The sequence below is a fragment of the Pipra filicauda genome, unplaced genomic scaffold, assembly GCF_003945595.2.
Source record: "Pipra filicauda isolate LSUMZ 115617 unplaced genomic scaffold, ASM394559v2 scaffold128_size5466820_pilon, whole genome shotgun sequence".
Classification (NCBI taxonomy): domain Eukaryota; kingdom Metazoa; phylum Chordata; class Aves; order Passeriformes; family Pipridae; genus Pipra; species Pipra filicauda.
In genome coordinates, this window is record NW_024103751.1 from 24,061 (window position 1) to 46,535 (window position 22,475).

A 22,475-nucleotide genomic window follows, 5' to 3' on the forward strand; every position below is an offset into this window, starting at 1 on the left:
CAGCACTCAGCACACACACGTTCATGAGAGCATCTTCTACAGATTTACAGGAAGAGCAATTAGAGTTTCGGTCGCTGATGACAGCAGAGAATCGCGGTGGTGGCGGCGGCAAAGATGCTTTGTGCTGATCCATCAACGCGACAAACCACCTCCTCTGCCACAGGAAATCAATAACTGAAGGGCAGGATCAGACACCCAAGAGCCCAGAAAGATATCAAGGCAGCCCCAAATCATGTCCTGCTTGCCAGGAGCCACAAGCTCTCCCCACAAAGCTCACACACATGAGTACTCACCAGGACCCTTGGTTTTCTTTCAAATCGGCGACACTCCCTTCACTCCTCTGACCATCTCCTGAGGAACAACGGAGAGAGGAAAAAACAAAACAAAACCCGCCATCAGATCCAGGACTGAGCGTCTGGTTAAGAAAGGCCAGCTCTGGAGACACCTTCTGCTGGCACAATGAGGAAACACGGAGGCAGGCCTGCTCCTGCTCTGCTACCACACATGTTTCCACGGTCAGTTCATCTGCTCATCACCCTCCCCTGTATCACAAGATCACCTAGCAACATCGTGCCATGGAGGTGCAAACCCACCCCGTCCTCCCACCGTATCACATCTCCTGTGACAGCTGGGAGATGAACACTCCGGAAACGGATCACATCCAGGCAGCCTTGGCTGCTTCGCCCATCCCACCCCCCAGCTAAACACTATGCTTTGGTCCCTGTGGGATTATCAGCTTCCTGGGGCTTTCTGCAACCACAGTTCAGTTGTCAGTGGTACCTCAGTGGTACCCACGACGGTATTTGCAGGGGAGCCTGCAATAAACCCACATCCCAGAGGTGCTGGGGCGCCGGGGGGAAAGGTGTATGACCACTGTCCTCCCAGCTCTGCCCATAAAAGTCTCCCGTCCCTCCTGATTTGGGAAAAACTTTGGAGAAATGGAGCCCTACAGAAGCTCCTGGCCACAACTTGCACTTGCAAATGATGGAGACAGTGTCTCTGAACAGGCTGGCATTTCCAAACAGGAGGCTGACACCTCCACGTAGGAGGTGTTAGGTGAGTGGAACTGCCACCAGCACGCGCCAGAGGAGATGACAAAACACACTGATGGTTGATAACACAGGTTACCTACAGGGTGGTTGTTGAGGGATGAGGTGGCCCAGCAGCTTGCCTGGAGGTGGGCAGGGCTCAGGGTTGATGAATGAGATCAGCAGGAGGGTGTTTTGGGGGACCTGACTCCCTTTCAGCACAACCTCAAGGACTGAGACCCCCACCAGCAGGCAGCCATCATATTATCAGGGTCCTGAGCACACCTAGTACAGTTTGGGGGGGTCTCCTCCTGGGTAAGGGCAGAGAGGAAGACCACCATGGCACATATTATGGTAGTGCACAGCTGGAAATTGCTCGTGTGGTTCAGCAGTCAGGTGGAGATGCAGTATTTGCATGCCAAAGTGATGATCTGGGGTATTTTCCCTAAAATGGCACCTCCAGCTCACATCTTCTCCTTAAACCTGGGTTTGCACCTGAGTTTTGTCCAGGGCCAAGGGGTTGCCATCAACCCATGGAAGCTGCAAGGGAAAAGGGATCTCTATGCCAAAGCTTAGTGGTGTGCAAAGCAAGGAAACAGGTAGTCATGTGCAGTCTCTCAATTTCCTTCCTTCTCCAGGCAGCCCTTGCAATGGGTTTACTAGGACAGGGTCCATCAGTCCTATTTCCCATTACCCATGACACAGGGAAGCAACTGGGACCCCTCTCCCACCCACTCATTACTTTCAGATGGAGCCACTGACCTTGAGTCAGCCTTCATGAGATTCTCACTCTCATGATTTTCACGGGAAGGTGCCAACAACATTTTTCAAGTGGGGCTGACACCTGGATGACTGTCCCAGGATGGAGGAACCGAGGGGCTCTGAACACCCTACCCAATCTACTGAACTGGTAAGACAATTGCTGCACATGCACACCCCAGGAATGGAGGAGAACCACGAAGGGTAACCTTTGTGGTGGCCTCTAATTTTCCTTCTCACGCTCCTACGAGCACCAGTCTGAGGACATTTAGGCAGTAGGCAACGCATGGAGCACAGGTGCAGCACAGAGTGGCTGCAGGCCAGCACCAGGGCCAGGATCAGCCCCAGGAAAGGGATTTCCCTGCAGCTAATGAGTCCATCTGCTTTCAAGAGCATCCAGCTGCTCTGACCTTGCGCACTCCAGCACGACCTCCTTCCTTAGCCCCAGCCCTGTTCAGATCATTAGATGACAAGGAACTGCCACTGCTGAGGACTAATGGCTCGTTTGCAGCCACAAGTGATCAGCAAGGGGGCAAAGAGCTTAGTGCAGGCCACTGTCAGCATGTCCATGTGGGTCAGCACTGTCGTCTTTGTTTAGGACAAAATTCCTGAAGAACGCTGCAAAATTCCTGCAATGCCCTGGCTTCCCTCCAGAGCTCATCAGCTTTGCTAAGGCTGATGCACAACCCCCTCCCAACATCAGGGCAGGGCCTGGCATTCTGTTTCCCAGGAGCAGTGCTGGGCTTCAGCTTTAACTTCTAGCTAAATTCTCCTTCTCTCTACAGGTCCTTCACTGCAGCTGCTCCCCACGGCAAGGGCAACTCAGGGACACAACAGCTTGCAAAGCAACACCTTGTAGACAGGTGAGGGCTGGTGTCTTCTCACAAGCAACAGGAAGAGAGGAAACAGCCTCAAGTTGCACCAGGACAAGTTTAGATTTGATAGGAGGAGAAATTTCTTTACAGAACGAGTTGCCAAGCCCTACACAGGCTGCCCAGGGCAGTGGTAGAGTCACCATCCCTGGAGAGATTTAAAAGCCATGTAGATGTGCCACCTGAGGACACAGGTTAGTGGTGACCCTGGTTATACTGGGGGAACAGTTGGGCTTGATGATCTTAAAGGTGTTTTCCAATTTAAATGATTCTGTGATTCTATGATTTCACCTAAAAGAAAATAAATCACTGTTTGAGGTTCAGGAGAATCCTCATGGGGCAATAAATGGGAGTTTCTGGGCTAAGAAAAGGCTACACCTCAATCACAGTTTCATTAACCCATGGCCATGAAGAACAGAGGCTGTGAACAACCACAGTCATAGTCCACCCTCTGAGCCAGTGAACAGGGACCCGAGGAGGATGCCCTGGTGCCCTTGCAGCAGTTTCCAAATTAGGATGGGTATTGCTGAGAGCAGCCCAGGCTTCATTCTCCCGTTCCCAGAACACACGTGCAATGAAAAGCTGTAGATCAACCAGGCTTGCCTGTGGCTTCCCCCTCAGCCACAAGGCCCCTTTTAGCTTCTTGGGGTGGTTTGCAGATGAATTGAACACACCCTCCTGGATATGACATTGAAGTCTAATTACCCTCCTTGAGCACATCACTAACATGCCACATCAGCTCACTCGGGTCTGTTCCTCTCACCACGTGCCTCTGGAAGTGGAGCTTCTGCCTGTCTTTAGAACACTGACCTCTCCATCCCCCAGCTGGGGTGGGCTGCAGAGCTGGAAAGGACAGTTCCCAAACAAACTGGTGACAGGCCATGCTGGTCCTGCTCTTGAGATCAACCCCGCGTGCAGAAACAGACTTTATCACAGAATCACAGAAGAGTTTGGGTTGGAAGGGACCTTTAAAGACCATCCAGTCCAACTCCCCTGCCATCAGCAGGGACACCTTCGACTAAATCAGGTTGCTCAGAACCCTGTCCAGCCTGACCTTGAACGTTTCCAGGGCTGGGGCATCCACAGCTTCTCTGGGAAACCTGTGCCAATATTTTACCACACTCACTGCAAAAAACTTCTTCCTAACAGGTAGTCTAATTGATGAATTTAAAACCATCACCCCTTGTCCTATTGCAACAGATTCTACTAAAAACTCTGCCCCCTTTAGGCACTGGAAGGGGCTCTCAGGTCTCCCTGGAGCTTCTCTTCTCCAGGTGAACCCCCCCAGCTCTCCCAGCCTGACTCCAGAGCAGAGGGGCTCCAGCCCTTGGAGTATCTCCATGGTCTCCTCTAGACTCGCTCCATCAGGTCCATGTCCTTCCCATGCTGAGGAAATCCAGAACTCTCTCCAAGGTGTCCACACTGGGAACACCCCTGCCCTCAACAGAACAGGCACTCACACACTCCCAGTGGACTCCCAAGTATTCCATCCATGCTCTAGCCCTGACCAGCCAGCAGCTGGAATTTAGCTCACCTGAAGCACAGGGTAGCCCTGGACTGACAGCTAGCAGGATGGACCATGGGCATGCCTTTCCCTGGGTCAGTGCCAAGGGGTGATTCCTCAGGGACAGCCTGATGAACCTGTACCAGACCCTGGCATGCTGGGTAGGATTCAGCTCCAGATTAAGGCATCTCAGCTGGGGTGCCCACGTGCAAATCCTGGATTTAGTTGGCATGTTGGATTCCCTAAGCTATCCAAGACCCATGTGTGGCACTTCCAGATATGATCCTGGACCTCTTGATTCACAGATGGAGACTAAGCAATGTGTCTTAAGGTAAAAACAGACACCCATGTTCAGCAGCTGAATCGTGACCTACACATGTGGTGGCTGTCCCAGCTCTAACTGCAGTCCATGGGGATGCAGTCAGCATGATCTGGGGTGTTTGGTGAGCCATTTAGTTACTCAAACATCAGTATCTATTTTCGGGTGTGAAACACCCTCCAGACTCCACTGATCAAACATCCACCGACCCGAACAGGAGATTAGCACCGAGTTAATATTTTTATCTCCCACTGCAGCCCACCTCCAGCTCCTGGTCCAAGTTTCAACAGCTCCAAAATAAAACCCATTTGCATTGGATGAGGATGCCCTCCAGCTCTGCAGTCTCAGGCCCCTGCTGTGATGAGCAGCACAATCCTGGCACATCAACACTTCCAGGATGGTTCCAGTGTTTGTGTGCCTCCTGCATAATAGCACTGAAATAAATAAATTTGACAAAGAAAGGAAAAGGAACAACTGATACGCAAACCCGTGTCATGAATCATTCACCAAGTCTGTTCTCCAGTTTTCCAATAATCTTGGAGGTTGCTTCCAAAGTGCTGTTTGCAAACCCTCTGTTAATCTGGGAAGCAGATGCTGCCACAGGCTGTGTTACAGCATCTTCAGTAAATCCCCAACAAATATTACTTTAAAATGCCCAGGACTTTTTCAAGCAGTTGTTTTTACATCTTCTTGGCATATCTGAAAACCTAACACCATAAAACCCCCCTTTGCTGTGATTCAGCTTTAACAAACAAGCCTAAGCCTGAGGAAGAGCTCATCTCATATCTCCCCTCACACCTAGGTAACCCCAAACTCCTCCCAGAGGATTCTTACCATTTCCTTCATATGCTCTCAGAAGTCTTTCACCTCATCAGACACAAAAGTAGATCAGGAAGGTGCCAGAGTTATTTTCTAGCAGCCTTAATAATAGCAAGCAAAATCTGGAGCTACAGAGAAACACTGTGATGTTGTCAGTCAAAAATGAGGGTGAACCCTGCCTTCAGTGAAAATCAGGACAAAACAATGAGGTGCTGCCTTCCCAACCCAGCTTGAGTATCTGAGGTGTTCTGACAGCACTGAAATGACAGACTGGCCCCTCTGCCATCTAAAAAACGAAGCTACAGCTTCCTTTAGTGACACTCACCAGTCAGTGGGCAGAGCAGGGTGGCCCAATCCCTTCTGGAGGTGTGTGGAGGGAGATAAGATGACGCCTGACCATGGTGCAACAGGACCTGCAGTGCAACCACAGAGCCTGTCCATGGTGGAACACCAGAGTACACAACACCAGGTGTGGAAAACCCCAAGATACACCACGTTCCGGGGATAATTCTCCTTCCAGCCAGTATTGAAATGTGTTGTGGGAAAGAGACACCCAGGGTCACATACCCCTCACACACCTGAGAAAAATGCCAGTTAGCTAGGCTGGGCTGGTTACCTAAAGTCCATCAACAAAAGAGAGAAGCCCCAGCAAGATCCAGCTGATCTCAGTTATAGATCTACCTCAGGAGAAGGGACACCACACCAGTGAAATTGTCCTTACTGCTCACCATGAATGGTGAGGGCAGCCCAGGCAGCGAGGGAAGAGGTGGTACCATCCACACACCCAGATGTGGACAGATGAATCCCACCTCACCAGAAAACACTCCACTCATCTGAAAAACCCATCTCTGCCAGTTAACAGAACAACCTGACAGCCAGAGCTTAACTGAAAGCCTCCAACAGGGCAGTGCCCTGGAGATAACCCACTGAAATCACGGGAACCAAGTCACCCACATCCCTGCAGAAAATCCCACCTGGCAGATGTACTTTGAAAAGGCATTTCTATCACACCTTGACACATGTGGACATTTCATTCCCTAGGAGAGTGTTTGGGATGATTGAGATGATGGTTTTTTTGCTGCCAGGGACTGTTTCTTCCATCAAAAAATGCCCTGAGACAGATCACCCCTCCCAACCTGGGAAGAACTGAGTGTTGTGGATCATGCTCAGAAGGAGCAGTGGCCTGGCTACATCTTTGGGCTGACATCCTTTCTGATCTCCAGTGCTCAGTTTTGCCCTTCCTGTGTGATAATGGAAACAACAATGTCGGCTGTGGTTGGAAAGGCCTTGAAATCTACAGGTGAGAAGTGGAAGACAAAACAGTGCTGCACTCTTCTAGTAGTGGAGAAGGAAAGCCAGTAAAGGGGGGAAAACCCCACATAATAAACAATGCTCTATAAATTACATTAAATGAATGCATTAGAAATCCAATCCTCCAAGAAGCAGCTGCTTCATTCTCTGCTGTTGATAGCATCAATATAAGAGAGGAAATTACCACCTTGTGTTCTGCAACACATCACACAGACTTTTCCTTTACAAACTCTAATGCTCCTGATTGCAGTGTCAATTTAAAATTTACCATAAAATGCAGAATCTCATAAACTTTACAACCTCAATCACGTTCACCCAGTGTTTTTTCACCCAAATCAAATGCACAACAACGTGCTGCTGATAGCAGATGGGAGAGCAGACCAGGGCACCACAGCTGAGATCTGCCTGTCCTGGTCAGCCCAGTTCAAAAGAAAAGAAGTCAGGCTGGAAAACAAGCTGGCAAATGCCCCTCTTGGAAGAACCCTCAGGTCTCTGTGAGTCAGCTCATCCAGAAGGATGAAGGGTAGCCAGAACCATGATTTATATAATGGTGGTGGTAAAGCACTGGCACAGGTTGTCCAGACAGGCTGGGCATCCCTGGAAGTCTTTAAGGCCAGGTTGGACAGGGCTTGAAGCAACCTGCTCTCATGGAAGGTACCTCTGCCCATGGCAGGGAGGTTGAACTACATGGCCTTCAAGGTCCCTTTCAACCCAAACCATCCTATGAATCTGCAATCAAATACAACACAACCTTGGATGCAGCAGCTCCGGTGCCCCAAACGAGCTGCCCCCGAGGTGAGAGCAGTACCCTGTGATGCTGAGCCAACCCCCTTGCACTGGGACATGCTTAAAATACAGCTGTTTTTTAAGCCCTTTTGCAGACTAATCCAAAACCTCAAGTCATTTCCCCAATCCTGGGTTTCCACCATAAATCTAGAGCCATGCAGCTCTCACAGAGAAGATGGTGTGAGCTTTTAATGAAGGGAAGGAGAATGCAGCTACGCCCGTGCCATGAGCTGACCACTTGCTCTTGCAGGCATGTGTTCCACTCATGGGTTGACAAGGGAAAACTAATTAGGCTCCTAAATTTGCTTCCTACATAAATCTAAGTCCTTTCACTTCCCATCGAAGTGTTGTCACTGTGACAGAAAGCCCATTTCTCTGAATGGGTGCAAAGGGTTTTGGTTAAAGCAGAATAAAAATATGCGTATTTCAAGATGCACTTCCCCGGGAGCCATAAAACTCCACTCAATGCCTGCAGTCTGCACTCACCCTGCAAGCTCTGGCTTAACACTCTACCCAGATCTACCCCCAGCTCAAAATTACAGGATATATTCGGGGAGGAAAGTCATTTTTTGCAATCAGCCGCTTGCCATTGTGACTGACTGAAACTGCAATGAGATGGGTGCCTGAAGAAGCAGCAAGGGTTAAACCTTGGAAGAGGACAGGCAGGACTTGGGGATGAAGTAGTTGATCAAAGGGTGGCTCAGAAGTTATTTAAAAATAAACCAGAAAGTAGAACTTCCCGGCGGTTGCCGCTGTAATTACAATGCAGACAACGGAGCCGTGGTGCTGTTAAGGTTACTGGATTTTCCTAGCAGCTGTGTTTAATTTACTTAAAACATGCAAAGCCATCAGGTCAGATCCCATTAGCAGAATCTCTCCAGAGCGCTGCAAGACACGGCCAGCCCAGCACCACAGAAATGCTGAGGCAAAAAACACAAGTGCAAAATGCCCCCCGAAGAAGTAAGAGGGATTCGTGCCATGGCCAACACCACCCCTCAGCCACAGAAGATGCCCAGTGGTCAGTCCTTGCTGCTGACCCAAGGACCTGTCCCTGTCCCTTTCCTCCCATCACAAGCCACCTTTTGCTGTGGTCCCTTAAGACCACCAGAGACAGAGATCAGTGCAAATACCTTGATTGGCTGTGAGGAGAAGGGACCTAGGAAATTTGGGATCAAGAATTTAGGAAAGTCCTTTGTGTGTGTTTTGCTACAACAGAGTTCTCTCTGTGTCCTGCAACCAGCTTATGAAGACACACAATGTCCCACCTGGATCCCTCTACTCTCCAAGCATCCCCCTGGCTTTCATGTTGTGTTAGAGAGAAGACAAACTTGTCCTGAATCACACTCAGAGATGGGAGCTTGGTGGATTTGTGGGTCAGGATTCCACCTTTGGAGCTTTGTTCACATGGAAATAATTCATCAGGAGCCTTTCCAAAACACAACCTTCTGTCAGGAAAAGTCTTCTGGAGATCTTTTTCTGTTTTGTTTTCTTTTGTGCTGTTTTGTTTTTCACCCCTTTAACACTGGCTCAGCCCTCTCTCCACCAAAGGGAACATCAGGGTTTCATCCACTACTAGTGGTTTCTACCAGCTCAATTCTGTTTCTAAAATTAGCATCCTGAGAGATGTAATTGCTAGAACAAAAGGTGTTAGGTCACGCTTTGGTCCCTGCACATCATGCTAAGTGTGTCTGTAGCCACCTAGAATCACCTCAGCGTCAGCCACAAACTGAAGCTCAAATGTGTCCTGCTCCACTGAGCCCTACTCAGCAGAGTGATGCAGTTTTGACGGGTGTTGATGCCAAAAACAAGAGAACTGAAGACAAGGAGAGAGGAGAAAACACCATGGGCTCCCTTCTGCACATGGCCTAGACACACAGAATGGGAAAATAAAATAAAATAACTAAAATAAAATACAAGAGAATGTATTGCCCATAGAAGCTGTGGCTGCCCCATCCCTGGAAGTGCCCAAGGCCAGGTTGGATGGGGCTTGAAGTAACCTGGGAGAGTGGAAGGTGTCCCTGCCCATGGCAGGGGGTCTGGAATTAGAAGATCTTTAAGGTCTCTCCCAACCCAAACCATTCTGTGATTCTGTGACTCTATGAACACAGTAGAATAGAATAAAACAGAATAAAATGAAGCAAAACAAAAATAAATATAACAAAACAATTAAAAGTCAAATGCCATAAATAGTAGAAAATAATGTGTTATTTTTTGTTTATGGGAATTCTGAAAACATCTGACCAAGATGCATGACCATCGTTGATGAGGACCAGTACTTCTCACCATCAGAACCCTTCCTGAAATCAGCAGCTCCCGGCACTGTGTGCAAGGAACCCCAGCCTGGAGTCCCTGGAAGAGCTCAAGATCATCCTTCCAGCACAAAACTCCAACGCAGACTCATCCTTCATGGCTTAGAAAGGTGTGAGACTTATTTGCATAATAAATGACAAGGCAGGAATATAGATTTCTGTCAAATCACCCGCTCCCTTCCCTTTGAAAGAAATCTGTTTATTCTGAGAGAATCGTCTCTTCCCCAGATAAATGGTGTTTGTAGTCAGTTTAGCTCGGCGAGATACGCTTTCTTTTGCATGCCTGTAATGAATTTTCACAGCTAGAGCCCTAATCCAGTCTAGTCATGGAGGGTTTATCAGGACCTCTTATTTTATTTCTACCGGTAAATGGGAATTGCTTTCCTTATCGCTATCTAGGAGCACCTGACTGATTTTTGCTTCATATTTCCTATCCCACTGGAATTCAGGATGCAGTGTTTATCTGATGCTGTACAGTTGTCGCTCATCTTAGCTGCCTTTTCATTTTAATTTGTTGGATTTATTGCTCTTTCTTCCCCCCTGCCCCCCCCAAGAGATTTTACTTTAAGATCTGAGTCCCTCCTTGCTCCCTTCCATCCTCCTGATCACATTTCTTGGGTGATCCTCAGGAAGGCAGAATCAAGGCTTGTCTTGCCTTCATCTGCTTGATGCTTTTGAGCAATCTGATCTGCTGGAAGGTGTTCCTGCCCACGGTAGTGGGATGGAATGAGGTGAGCTTAGAGTTCCCTTCCAACCCAAACCATTCTATGATGCTTTCCCTTGGGAGACGACTCAACCACTGGGCTTGTCCACCCATCCATCCCACATTTCACCACTGGGAAAGCATGAAACTATACAATAACAAGCAGAAATTATCCCTAACTTCGAGTTTAAAAGCAAACAAATCCATGAGAGCAAGGGCTTGCTGATGTGATGGTTGTGGCTGCTGCAACCAGGGGGCAGGTACATAGCTCTGAACTCTGGAAAAGTGAACCCACTGCTGCTGGAAAGGCACAAGAAGACCTATAAATCCTGCAGATAACACTGTGATGGATCAGTAGTGGCAAGACATTAACCTTCACTCTTGAGGAGACACCCAAATGATAACACCTGTAGCCAGGCCACTCCAGAGTTATCAGTCTTGTCACTCGTGAAGATAAATCTATCTGACCTAAACCATCATCCTACGCCCCTCTGGCTTCCTCACTCAAAATCCCTGTGGATACCAGCAGGGATCAGGAAAATCACACCTAATAATCAATTGAGTGTGTGTAACAATGCTCACATGGAAACCATTTCCTTGAGTATGTTAAAATAATCCCTCAGAGCAGGGAAAAAACAAGGTAGGCTTGAAGGCTGGTCTGCAGGGAAAGTGCTACATGTCAGTGACAACCATGGAAGGACAGAAAACAGTTACCAAAGCCTCAAGGAGCTGTCACACACAGGAAAATGTAAGTTAATTAAAGCCACTTAAACAAATACATCTGGGACAGGGGCATGGGATGCAGGGAGGGAGAATGAAGTGATGTTAAAAGCTCAGACACATGGTGAATCCCAGACAGGAGGCAAGGAAACCTACTTGGCAAAACCCAGGTGAGCCCCTTGTCGTGGAGCTGTGCTGGAGAGGGCAGTGAGAGCATTTTTCCACAGCCTCACAGGGATTCCCAGGCTCAGGGGGTCTGCCCCTCCTCTGGAAAACACCACTGAGACTCCACTGATGCTCTCCTAGACCATACAGCGCTGGCTTGGGATTACAGATCCAATACTTGCCTTCCTAATGTCTTCCCTCCTGTCCCTACCATAACATTCAACTGAAACAAGAACCTCAGGCAAAGCATGCATGTGGCTAAGTGTAATGATGTAAATCCACCCCAAACACAACACCAGGGCCAACATCAGCTCCACCTTCACCTCCTCTGAGCACAATCTCCCCTGAGTCTCCAGAGGTGACTTGCCTCCTACCATGCTCAGAAGTTGAATACAGGTTATTCACACCAGCCACTGCTGATATAAAAGCGAAACAAGAAAAATTTGGATAGGCTCTGTGTCTTTTTATTGCAATCAGCTCCCAAAGAAACTTAAACTGTTAGCTCTTTATAAATTCCTTTGAGCATTGGTTCAAAAGTGGAACCAAAATAACCTGCATGAGTTTGGGTCATCGTGGAGAGCCTGTATCTGCCAAAGCAGATGCTCAGCTGGCCCATTGAGATATTCCTGGTTGGAAAGCAGCACTGGCCAGGCTCAAACGGGAAGGGAAACAGGAAGCAAATCCATCTGCACACCATCAAATTCCCGCTGTGGGATGACAGCGTGCAAGACTGCTGCCTGCAAGAGGAAGTCTTGCCATGGCATCAGCCCGGCCCAGTTAGAGCCCAGGCAGCACTGAAACACAGATGGAGCGAGGAGGATCCAGGCTTCCAAAGCATCTTAGCCAGCTTCCCATCCTCCTTTACATGCTGGGATGGGGGTGATGCAGCAAACCCAACACCAACCCAGCGTGCTCCTCCAGCAAAGCCAGGAGGCTGCTGGAGTCTGGTTACCTTGGCTAGCAGGGAGCTGGTGCAGTGAAGGACCTGGATCACAGGGCACAACATCTGAGATCTCATTCCTCACCCCCAAGCTCATTTTCTAACTCCAAACCAGGCTTTGCTACAGGTCTTTTATTCCAACCCTGGGTAAGACCAACTCATCACAAGTCTCTTCAAGGAGACCTTAGAGCCCCTTCCAAGGGCCTAAAGGGGCTCCAGGAAAGCTGGAGAGGGACTTGGGACAAGGGGGAATGGCTTCACACTGACAGAGGGCAGGGCTAGATGGGATATTGGGAAGGAACTCTAGGCTCTGAGGGTGGTGAGGCCCTGGCACAGGTTACCCACAGTAGCTGTGGCTGCCCCTGGATCCCTGGAAGTGTCCAAGGCCAGGTTGGATGGGGTTTGGAGCAACCTGTCTAGTGAAAGGTGTCCCTGCCCATGACAGGATGGTGGAACTGGATGGTCCCTTCCAACTCAAACCATTCTGTGCTTCTATGGCTCTGCAGACAGCATTAGAGCCTGGTCTCTTAAAATATGGCCCAGTACAGCATTCCCCTCTCTGCCTGCAGCTCTGGGCAGGCAGCCAAGGCCCCCCACCCATGCCCCCAACCCCTTCCCTCCCCAGGGTGACTTCCTTAATGCAGCCCAGCTGCCTGCCCCCACCCGCCAAGGGCTGACAGATTTGTGCTGTCCCCTTAGGGTGGGGTAGGTACATTTATTTCCTCTTTGGAAAAAAAAAAAGAAAAGAAAAAAGGAAAAAAAATATGAAATTAACCTTTTCCTCTCCTCGCAAATGGACAAGAAGCTTCCCTGCCACAGAAATAGTTGCAGGACTAAGATATCTGTTCCCACAGCTGCACCAATGCTATTCTGGCTCAGCTAAAATTAAAGAGCTGAAGTTGTACGTGGGCCTTCGTGAAACTGTCACGGGGACCACAAGATTAGAGGACCAGATGGTGACCTGGAAGACTGAGGTCTACTCTCAGCTGTGCCAAGGGATTCTCATATGTGTCAGAGCATGTTTGTCCACCCCTGTTGAACAGAATCCTAAAATGATTTGTGTTGGAAGGGACTAAAGATCATCTGGTTTCAAGCCCCTGCCATGGGCAGGGACACTTTCCACTATCCCAGGTTGCTTCAAGCTCCATCCAACCTGGCCTTGGACAATTCCAGGGATGGGGCAGCCACAGCTTTTCCATGCCAGTGCCTCACCACCCTTATCATAAATAATTTCTTCATCATATCTACTTTGAATCTCCCTGCTTGTAATTTAAAACCATCACCCCTTGTCCTATCACTACAGACCCTACTAAAAAAGTCTGTCTTCTTCTAAGCCCCCTTTAAGTACTGAAAGGCCAACAAGTCTTGCCCTATCACCTCCAGTGCCCGTCCAAATGCCAGCTAGAGATCCAACAGCACTGAAAAAAAATCAGGAAAGTACAGGATAACCCCAGCATCCCAGCCACCATCCCCTCTCCCACCACAAGCAGGTCCTCTGCCAGCAACTGTGCCAGCTATTGTTGGGCACATAAAGCCTGGTCCACGGGGCCTGCTGTCAGCATGCAGCTCATTACTCTGCAAAGGGCTTTGAAATGCTTGGAATATGAAAGGTGCTCCATCAGACCAAATTCAGCTCGGTTTGCTATTACAATACAGTGCTTTTCTTTTGTCTGTGCCTTTTGATGATGTGCAATTGTTCCCCTCAGTCAGTATTTTGGAGTCATTAGTTGGAATTAGTAAAGTTCCCCAGCTGCCGGACTTTTCCAACGCTCTGTTCTCGGGCTACAAAGAGTCGGCGAGGAGTTGTCCTGCTCTCACTGAGCTGGAGGCACAGCGGGGAGCATCCTGGGGGGAGCAGGCAGTCTGCTCAACTCCACTTTCCCCCTGCAGGCACCGGGAAACGCGTGTGCCAACAAGATGCTGCGGGTGGTCGCAGGGGCGCCGGTGCCTCCTGGCCAGTGGGGAACCTGAGACCCTCTCATTTGGTACCTCTGGTGGGACCAGGTGAAGGGCTCCACCTCATCGTGTCCACATTTAGGCAGCACATCCCACAAAGTTCGGGTTTCTCTCCCAGGAATCCCCCACTCCCCATTTAAAGGCACCAGCACTGAAGAAGTCACCTTCCTGAGGGTGACAGGGACCTCTGCTTGGCATCCTCCACAGTGAAAACATGTGGATGTGCCTGACCTTGTCCTCTAATTTTTGCTCATGTTATGCCTTTCTAGCTACATCAGAAGGCCTCCTAGTATCAAGACACTTTTTCCTGAAGGCATTTATACATGGAACATACACCTCTGTGGGCAACCTGTGCCCATGTCTCATCACTAACAATTTGTTCCTTCTACCTTTTCTGAATCTACCCTCTTGCTGTAAAACCATTTTCCTGTGTTCTATTGCTCCAAAGTCCCTCTCCAGCTCTCTTGGAGGCCCTTTAAGCACTGGAAGGGGCTCTAAAGTCTCCCCAGAGCCTTCTCTTCTCCATGCTGAACAGCCCCAGCTCTCCCAGCCTGTCCACTGATCATTTTTGTGTTTGCCTCTGATAGAGGATTCATTCCTGTTCACCAACAAGCAGTTCCAGCAGACAAATGAAGTGATGAAGCTCCATGGGCTATGCCCATCTGATGTTGCTATCTGGCCCCTGCTCACACCTGTGACCAAGGTGCAGACCCTTCCTCATCCAGCCATCCCACCACATTCTTCTGGATGCAGCATGGGTATCTGGCCACTAGAACCCCAAAACAAAACCAGGAACAAACCAACCTTATGGGTATCCTTCGGGAGAAGAGCTCAGCACCAAACGCAGCTCCTTTAGCAGTTGGTCGTCTTTCACAAGGGATTGTACTTCCATCCCCTTGTGGTCTAGTGGTTAGAGTGCCTGACTCTCACCTCTGCGACCCGGGTTCGATTCCCGGCCCCCTGGGCAGGTGGAGCTCATCAGCCTTGGTAGGCAATCCACCTAAGAGAAGGTCACTCTAAACAAACCTACATCCTGGGGACCTCACTGCCACTGTCCAAGCTTTGCTCGGCCCCGGCAGATGAACCTCCGGACTAAAGGGTGGGCTCAGTTCAGCGCACGCTGTGTCTCACCTAAAAATCCACTGCGCAGGCTGGAAGGGTTAATGACCTTTCCCAAAAATCTTCACTTCCATCCCCCAAGGATTTCCCTGAAAATCATCTCATAGATCATCCCACCTAACACTCACAACAGCGTTTCCACTGCAACACAACCAAATGCAGACAATTCACACCTCTCACCTTGCATTTTTTAAAGTAACACAGTACAATAAAGCAGCCTGCCCAGATTCCAGCCTAATCTAAAAACAACTTTATGGCTTCTAATTTTAGCACTAATCTTCCTTTGCTATGGTTGTGTGATTTCTAATTATTTTATCCCCAAGCCTTGCTTTGATGGATAGTTGTACCTTTTCCAATGCCAAGTGACTTGTAAAGTGCCTTTAAAAAATACACTGATCATTTCAGATTCATTTCCACTTCCTACACAAATAATATTCTCATATATGGCTTCACTGCAGAAATATTATTATTATTAAAATAATAATAATAATAAAAGCAATGCAATTCAAAAAGGAGAGCTCCATTTCTTAGGACTGTCCCAATCTGCCCCTGCAAACACCATGTTTTCTCTCAGAAGTTGTTATAGAGCATAAATCCGTTATCGAGACACGGATCTCTCAATAATTCAGTGCCTTTGGCTTGGCAAAGCTCCCAGAACACTTTGCCTTTATCTAATCCCTATCTTCAGGTTACAACACGTCGAAGAGCACTTGGCCACACCAAAAACCTCGGGGGGGACTGTGCGAGGGACGACGCGAAGCAGCGGCAGAGACACGTTTGCTTTGACGCTCCCCGTGAGTGCCACCCGCCCAAATCCCCCGAGCTTGCAAATATCAGCCTTCAGCTGAAGATGCGTTCGCAGGGGTTCAGGATGAGCTTCAACCCCAAGGTCCTCGACAGGCAGGCGTTTTCTCTCCTACCACACTCACCTGAAGCAACCCCTTGATCCTCCTAATCGCTGACCCAGATCAAACCTGGATCTGATACCGTTAAATTCGCGCGAAAAAATATATACTGTGAAAGGGGATGCCTGAAGAATGTTTCAGGATGCTGAGCCTGCCTGACTCTGCCACGGGATTGCGCGTCCTTGTAGGACCTGCCACCAGCAGCCAGCACTGGAAGAGGGGATGCAGACACAGGACTGGTGGATGTTTGTTGGGTTATTTCCTTCCCCAGGATTTATACTGCGCTCCGGTCAATTGGAAAACATCCACTTGACCTGAGACCTTTTTGTTTTAGTTACTCTCCAAGCTTTGACAGCAGCAGTTTAAACACAAAGCATATGAGTTTCAGCACCGAGGAAGCACCCCATCCCTACAAATACTGAGTGGATGGGGAAAAGTATCATACTGCAGCTCTGAGGGTGAACATATTTCTTGTTTCTCATTCTTCATTTTCCTCTCCACTTTCTGAGCCTGTTTCACCATCCATGTCTTCTCCCTCCCCACTGGAAACCTGAGCTTAGCTCCCCACCACAATATTCAAGAGAAGGATACAGGTTGTGGTTTGTTTTAATTCCCTGCACAATGCTGTGTATAGAGTATTTGAAATGGAGATTGTCAAAACAGGAAACAACCCAGTCAAAGTCCTCAGGCCTGGATCCTGAAATGTCACCATACAGAGCTGTAAGGGATGGAGAAAAGCCCTCTGTTCCCACACGGAGAGAGGATGCTCTGGGAGAGCAGCCAGTGACACACCATCTGCCCTCATGCCATCCTGATCTTGGGAGCTGGGCTTTAACCTCTGCTGAAATCAGTGCAAATCTGTTTTTTATTAACTAGGGGGGGGAGGGGGGGGGGAACTCAGCAGACAGGGTTAAAAATTATAACCCTCTGTTGACTGATACTTTTATTGGCATAGACAATTTCATATGGAATATCAATGCGCTCAGGAAACCAACCCTACAGGAAATCCTTCACCCTTAGTGCTGCAGAGTAACCTCCACAGCATCCTGCTGGCTTCCTCCTTACTCCTCTCAAAACTCACCCCTGAGATCCTCGCCTCTAGAGCTCATGCTCTGAGTTTGAGTGGGTCTTGCTGGGATAGAAAAAATGAATCTTGGGTCAAATCCTGCCCATGCGCCTCAGGAAAAGCACGAGGCTGACACTGCACCTCCATGGGGATGCAGAGCAGAACAGTGTTTGGTCCTAGGTTCTTTGATTTCCACCTATCTTTGGAGCAAGGACTGAAAGTTTCTCAAAGTGAAAGTTTCTCAACAGTGATGCCAGCTTTGGAGGAAAGAATGCAGCTACTGTAAACCAAGATAAGTAAGATTTTCACAACTTATTTTTCTGCAGAAAACAGATGCTGGATCTATTTTTAAAAGCAGGCTCCTGAACCTGTAGGTTTTGAGCACTTCTTAGAAGTCTGACCTGAACAAGCATCCTTGCCAATGAATATTGCTATTGCAAGCCTTCGATTGCTCCTGATGGGAGTGAAAACTTTTTGTTGTGCTTGTTTCTTTGCTTTTACAGCTTTCTGCGAGTTAACTTCAGGAGAGCTTTCCAAGCAGAAGAGCTGGGGACCATTACCAGAATGGTGATCCAGCAGTTCTGGTTTCCCAGAAACATGGTGGATGCCCCATCCCTGGAAACATTCGAGTCAGGTTGGATGGGGCTTGGAGCAAGCTGGTCCAGTGGAAGGTGTCTCCCTGCCTATGGCAGGGGAGTTGGACTAGATGGCCTTTAAATTCCCTTCCAACCCAAACCATTCTGACTCCTCCTCTGGAAACAAAGTAGATATACTCTTTTATTTCTGAGGGATCAGTGGTATTATTGTAGTGTCAAGATACTAATCTAGAGTGACAACCTTCAGTAGGAAAAAAACCAGACAAAGATTCATGGGATAAACAACTAGAAATGTCATTTCAGACAGTCTGCATAACCCAGAACATCAAATTTCACCCATCATCCAGGCAGAGAATTAGAATAATTACCTAGGGCCTGGTCCTGAAAGGTGCTGAGTGCAGTCAAGTGGTCTCCGCTCATAGAGTTCAATATCTCAGGGGCTCTCAGCAGGGTCAGTCTTGGAGCCTGGGCAAAATAAGATAGGTTGGTCTTAGTCCAGTATTTATCAAAAAACCCCTACACAACCTATAATTAAAAAAAAAAAAAAAAAAAAACCAAACCAAAAACATTCCAGCTCCATGTGCCAGCCCCATTGTCCTGTACAGGGAACTAACTCAAGGGTCACGCAGACCATGGCTGAGATGCTCTCCAACCCTCTGCAGATCCAGGATGGATGCCTTCAGCACATAGGAGAAAAATTACACCGGCATGGATGTGCCCATGGAGCTTCAATCCACATCCAGGAACATCTCAATGACGTTCCTGGGGAGCACTGAGTTATCCAAGACACCACACCTGGACACGTTACGCCGCCAACACCACCCCAGAGCTCACACACCTTCCTGGCACAAGGCAAAGCCCAGGGTTGCCTTGGCAAGTCTACGGGAAGCGATAAACCTGGAGATAAGAGGAGTTATCCGTGTTTCCAGGGAGGAGGGCGAGGAACACCCCTCGGAGCTCCCTGCCCGGCTGGCAGTGACGCGCGGCACGACAGCCCCGGGCGGGTACGGCCGTGCCAAGTGCAGGGTGAAGGCAGGGAAGAGGATGACGACGGGGACAGGATGACTCCTCCACACAGCCCTTTGTTTTGGGAGGTCCCCTGAGATGCTTGGCTCACAGCGGCCAAGTCCTCCTTCTTTCCCTAAAAGGGGAACGGATGAGGGGAGGAAAACAATGCTCTCTCCTCAGCTGCCTAATGGAAGAACAAAAGCACAGTGATCCCTTCCAAAATTGTCTTTTGAGGAACAGACCATTTGAGCCCGAAGGCCCAGTATTTCTGGTTTATTTATTTCTGGATGAACTCCAGCCTGCCAGAGTCTTTCTGTCCTTCCTCTGGGCTCTTGCAAAACCCGCCCAAAGCCACAGGGATCATGCAGGGCTTGCACAGACCCCAAATCCCATAGAGGATTTAACACCCAGCACCTTGTAGAGATGATGAAGCCAGAGATGAGGTTCCTCCACCAGACTCCACCACAAGCATGCCTCAGTCACAGGGTGGACAGGGCTTGGAGCAACTTGGTCTAGTGAAAGGTGTCCCTGCCCATGGCAGAGGGTGAAACTGGATCATCTTTAGGGTCCCTCCCAACCCAAACCATTCTATTGATAGCCCTGGCCCAGCAGGATGCATTTGGCAGGGAGGGTCTGCTCCAGCCTGATCCCACTGAAAACTGTAACCAAAACCCACTAAAGCCAAAACCAGTACAAAACCAGCATCAGACCTTTCCTTGCCCAGCAGCAGTGTCTGCTAGGGAGCAGAAGGGGATTTCTGCTGTGCTGACTGCTCATGGAAAGTCCCTGACTGGCCCACAACCGTGGAAAAAACGGAAAATAGAACTTTAATACCAAGTTGGTGGCAGGCTGTCTATTTTTCTCTCCTGTGACTGGTTACCATGGATAAATTTCTGAGGTCGACCACGCAATTGTTCGCTGCACTGCTCCTATTAAACAGAGGATGATCAAATCATCCCATTTGTACCGTACTTTAATTTCCAGAAATTCTTTGTTCGTTTGTTTGCTTAAATTATTTCTCTCATTTGAAGAAACAATGCAGCCTTACAAAGCGAGGGCCCAAATCTCTCGAGCCACCCTGCTGTGGTTCATTACTTCTACACTAGTTAACAAGGCCAGTAATTTCCCTAAGGTTTAATAGAAAATCCTCTTTCCAGAATGCAGAGAGACAGGACATTTTAACAAACTCACTGCTGTATCCCAGTGATGCCACAGGAGAGGGATATCCTAGGCAAGTCACAGGTATTCCTCAGGGTTAGTATACAGAAGCAGGTAACATAAATGACACTTTTTTTCACCAGAGCTGGGTGAAAAAAACTCCTTCAGCTGGGGCAGGGGACCTGGGAATCAGAGCTCAGGTCATCAGCTCCACTTGGAAATGGGTTCCCGAAGCATTCCAGTCCGCATCCCAAAATACAGAGTGGTTTATTGCATTACGCTGGGATCAAGTAGATGACACTGGAGTGGCAGATCCAAGATGTACCTGGGCTGGGTATGTTGGAAGAGGCACACAACCCATTTCATTAATGACATGGATAGCAAAGTACACAGAACGCCTGCCCACTACCTGACCACAAACTGCCCTTCTCACTAGTTTTGTCAACATCTTTCTATGCCCAAATCAGAAGAAAATATTAAAATTTGAAATAAAAGACAGAGAAGAGCTTGTGGGAAACAGGCAAATACATAAAACATACATACACATACATTGGAATCACAGAATCAGAATAATTTGGGTTGGAAAAGGCCTTTAAACTAAAAAAACAAACTGAAAGAAACCCAGCTGGAGGACCAAACTAGGGTGGTGATCCAGTCCAAACCCCTTGCAATGAGCTGGGACATCTTAAATACACATCTTCAACATATATATATATGTTTTATACATATAAAAAACTGCCCAGTAAACCTCTATTGAGATGCACGCGCAGGTGAAAAGCTGGGTGAGAGGCTGGCAGTGCTGCCTTGAGTCACAAGGGTATTTACCCTACAAGAGCCTCTGCAGCTCCCTAATGCTATTTATACAACAGGATTTGTCAGGCAACAACTACAGATGTTCACAGGGAGTCTCCTTACTTATCCACTGATAACACCATGCGCCTGGGACAGCTGAACAAATCATACCACGCAAACAATAAACACGCGGGGCCCCGGTTAATCAGAAGGAGGGCGGTGAGGAATCCGGAGATTCCCACAGACTCCCTGCCTCGGGGAAGGAAACAAGAAAATGCCCTGACCTAAGCAGGGGTGAGTCCCACATACCCACAGATCACAGGGAGATCACAGGAGCTGTTTGCAGATCACTTACCGAACATGAATAATTCAGGCAGAAGCGGCTGGGAGTGTGAGAACAGATAGACGGGGGCTCTCTGCTGCTGCTGCTGCAGCTTTGGCAGGTTTTATTTTATTGAGCGAGGCCAAGAAAACACGAGCCCCAGCAAAAAACCCTTAGTTCAGTGTTGCCAGTGCCGTGACTTCACTGACAATCCCGTGATATATGGTCTTTCACCAGACCCCCAGCTGACTATGAATGCCATTTCCCTTTCTCCTCGAGGCATTTCTGTGATGATTTGGCTGGGCAGGTAGGGATTAACGATGTGCTTTTTTTGAAAAGCCCTCAGTACCCACCTGCAGTCCAGTGAATAATTACATGAATCACAGAATCACTGAATGGTTTGGGTTGGAAGGGACCTTAAAGACCATCCAGTTCCACCCCATGGGCAGGGACACCTTCCACTAGACCAGGTTGCTCCAAGCCCCGTCCAACCTGGCCTTGGACACTTCCAGGGATCCAGAGGCAGCCACAGCTTCTCTGGGCAACCTGTGCCAGGGCCTCACCACCCTCACAGACAACAATTCCTTCCCAATATCCCATCTAACCCTGCCCTCTGGCAGTGGGACACCATTCCCCTTGTCCTAGCTCTCCATCCCTAGTCCCAATTTTCCTTCAAAATAAAAATATTGACTCTGTCCACACTTTCTCCCACTTTTAAACTACTTAAGCTTAATCTTCTGAATTAAAAACTAAATTTAAACACCCTTCAGCACCACTGCTGGTAGCACTCTTGATCCAGAAAGCTCAGTTTGGAAGTGCTATCTCAACGTTGACTCTGACAGATGTTCTGTTACCCACATAAAGAAAATTTCTGTTCAGTCCTCAGCATAAATGGACTATCTCTGGTAGGAAACCTGTTTCTTGCCTTTATAGACCAAGCACAGCCCACATCTCTGCATTAGCCCAAAATAATTGCTTGGCCACACACCTCACTGGGTCCCCAGGGCTTTGAGTTCTCCACCCTTGTGTTTACATACCATGCAGAAAAATTAACTAATCAATATACGTCTGACAGGTGTTCTTTGAAAGGGACACCAGGTCTCCAAAACACAAGATGATGAAAGGAGTAATCCAGTAGATTAGACTGACCAGAAAAGCAAGGATTGTAGCATGACAGTGGAGAGCACAGCTTTAAGTCTTTCTCTTGATATTTATATGGCTTTATTTGCACATCAAACTCTATGACAATTAGCTGTTCATAAATCTATGACAAAATTATGCTGTGTAGCTCCCCAAAGTAAAGAAAAGCTGGGGCTGG

The 22,475-nt window shown here is 48.4% G+C and overlaps 1 long non-coding RNA gene across 1 annotated transcript in view; it reads right to left on the reverse strand.

Moving 5' to 3' along the window:
• Positions 1–292: 292 nt before the first annotated feature.
• LOC120325205 overlaps positions 293–22,475 on the reverse strand; it is a 75,342-nt gene continuing 53,159 nt past the window's right edge. The window contains exons 3-4 of the long non-coding RNA XR_005567090.1: positions 18,246–18,342; positions 293–351 (exon numbers count right to left, since the gene is read on the reverse strand). This is a non-coding gene — a long non-coding RNA (uncharacterized LOC120325205). The remainder of the gene's footprint in view (positions 352–18,245; positions 18,343–22,475) is intronic.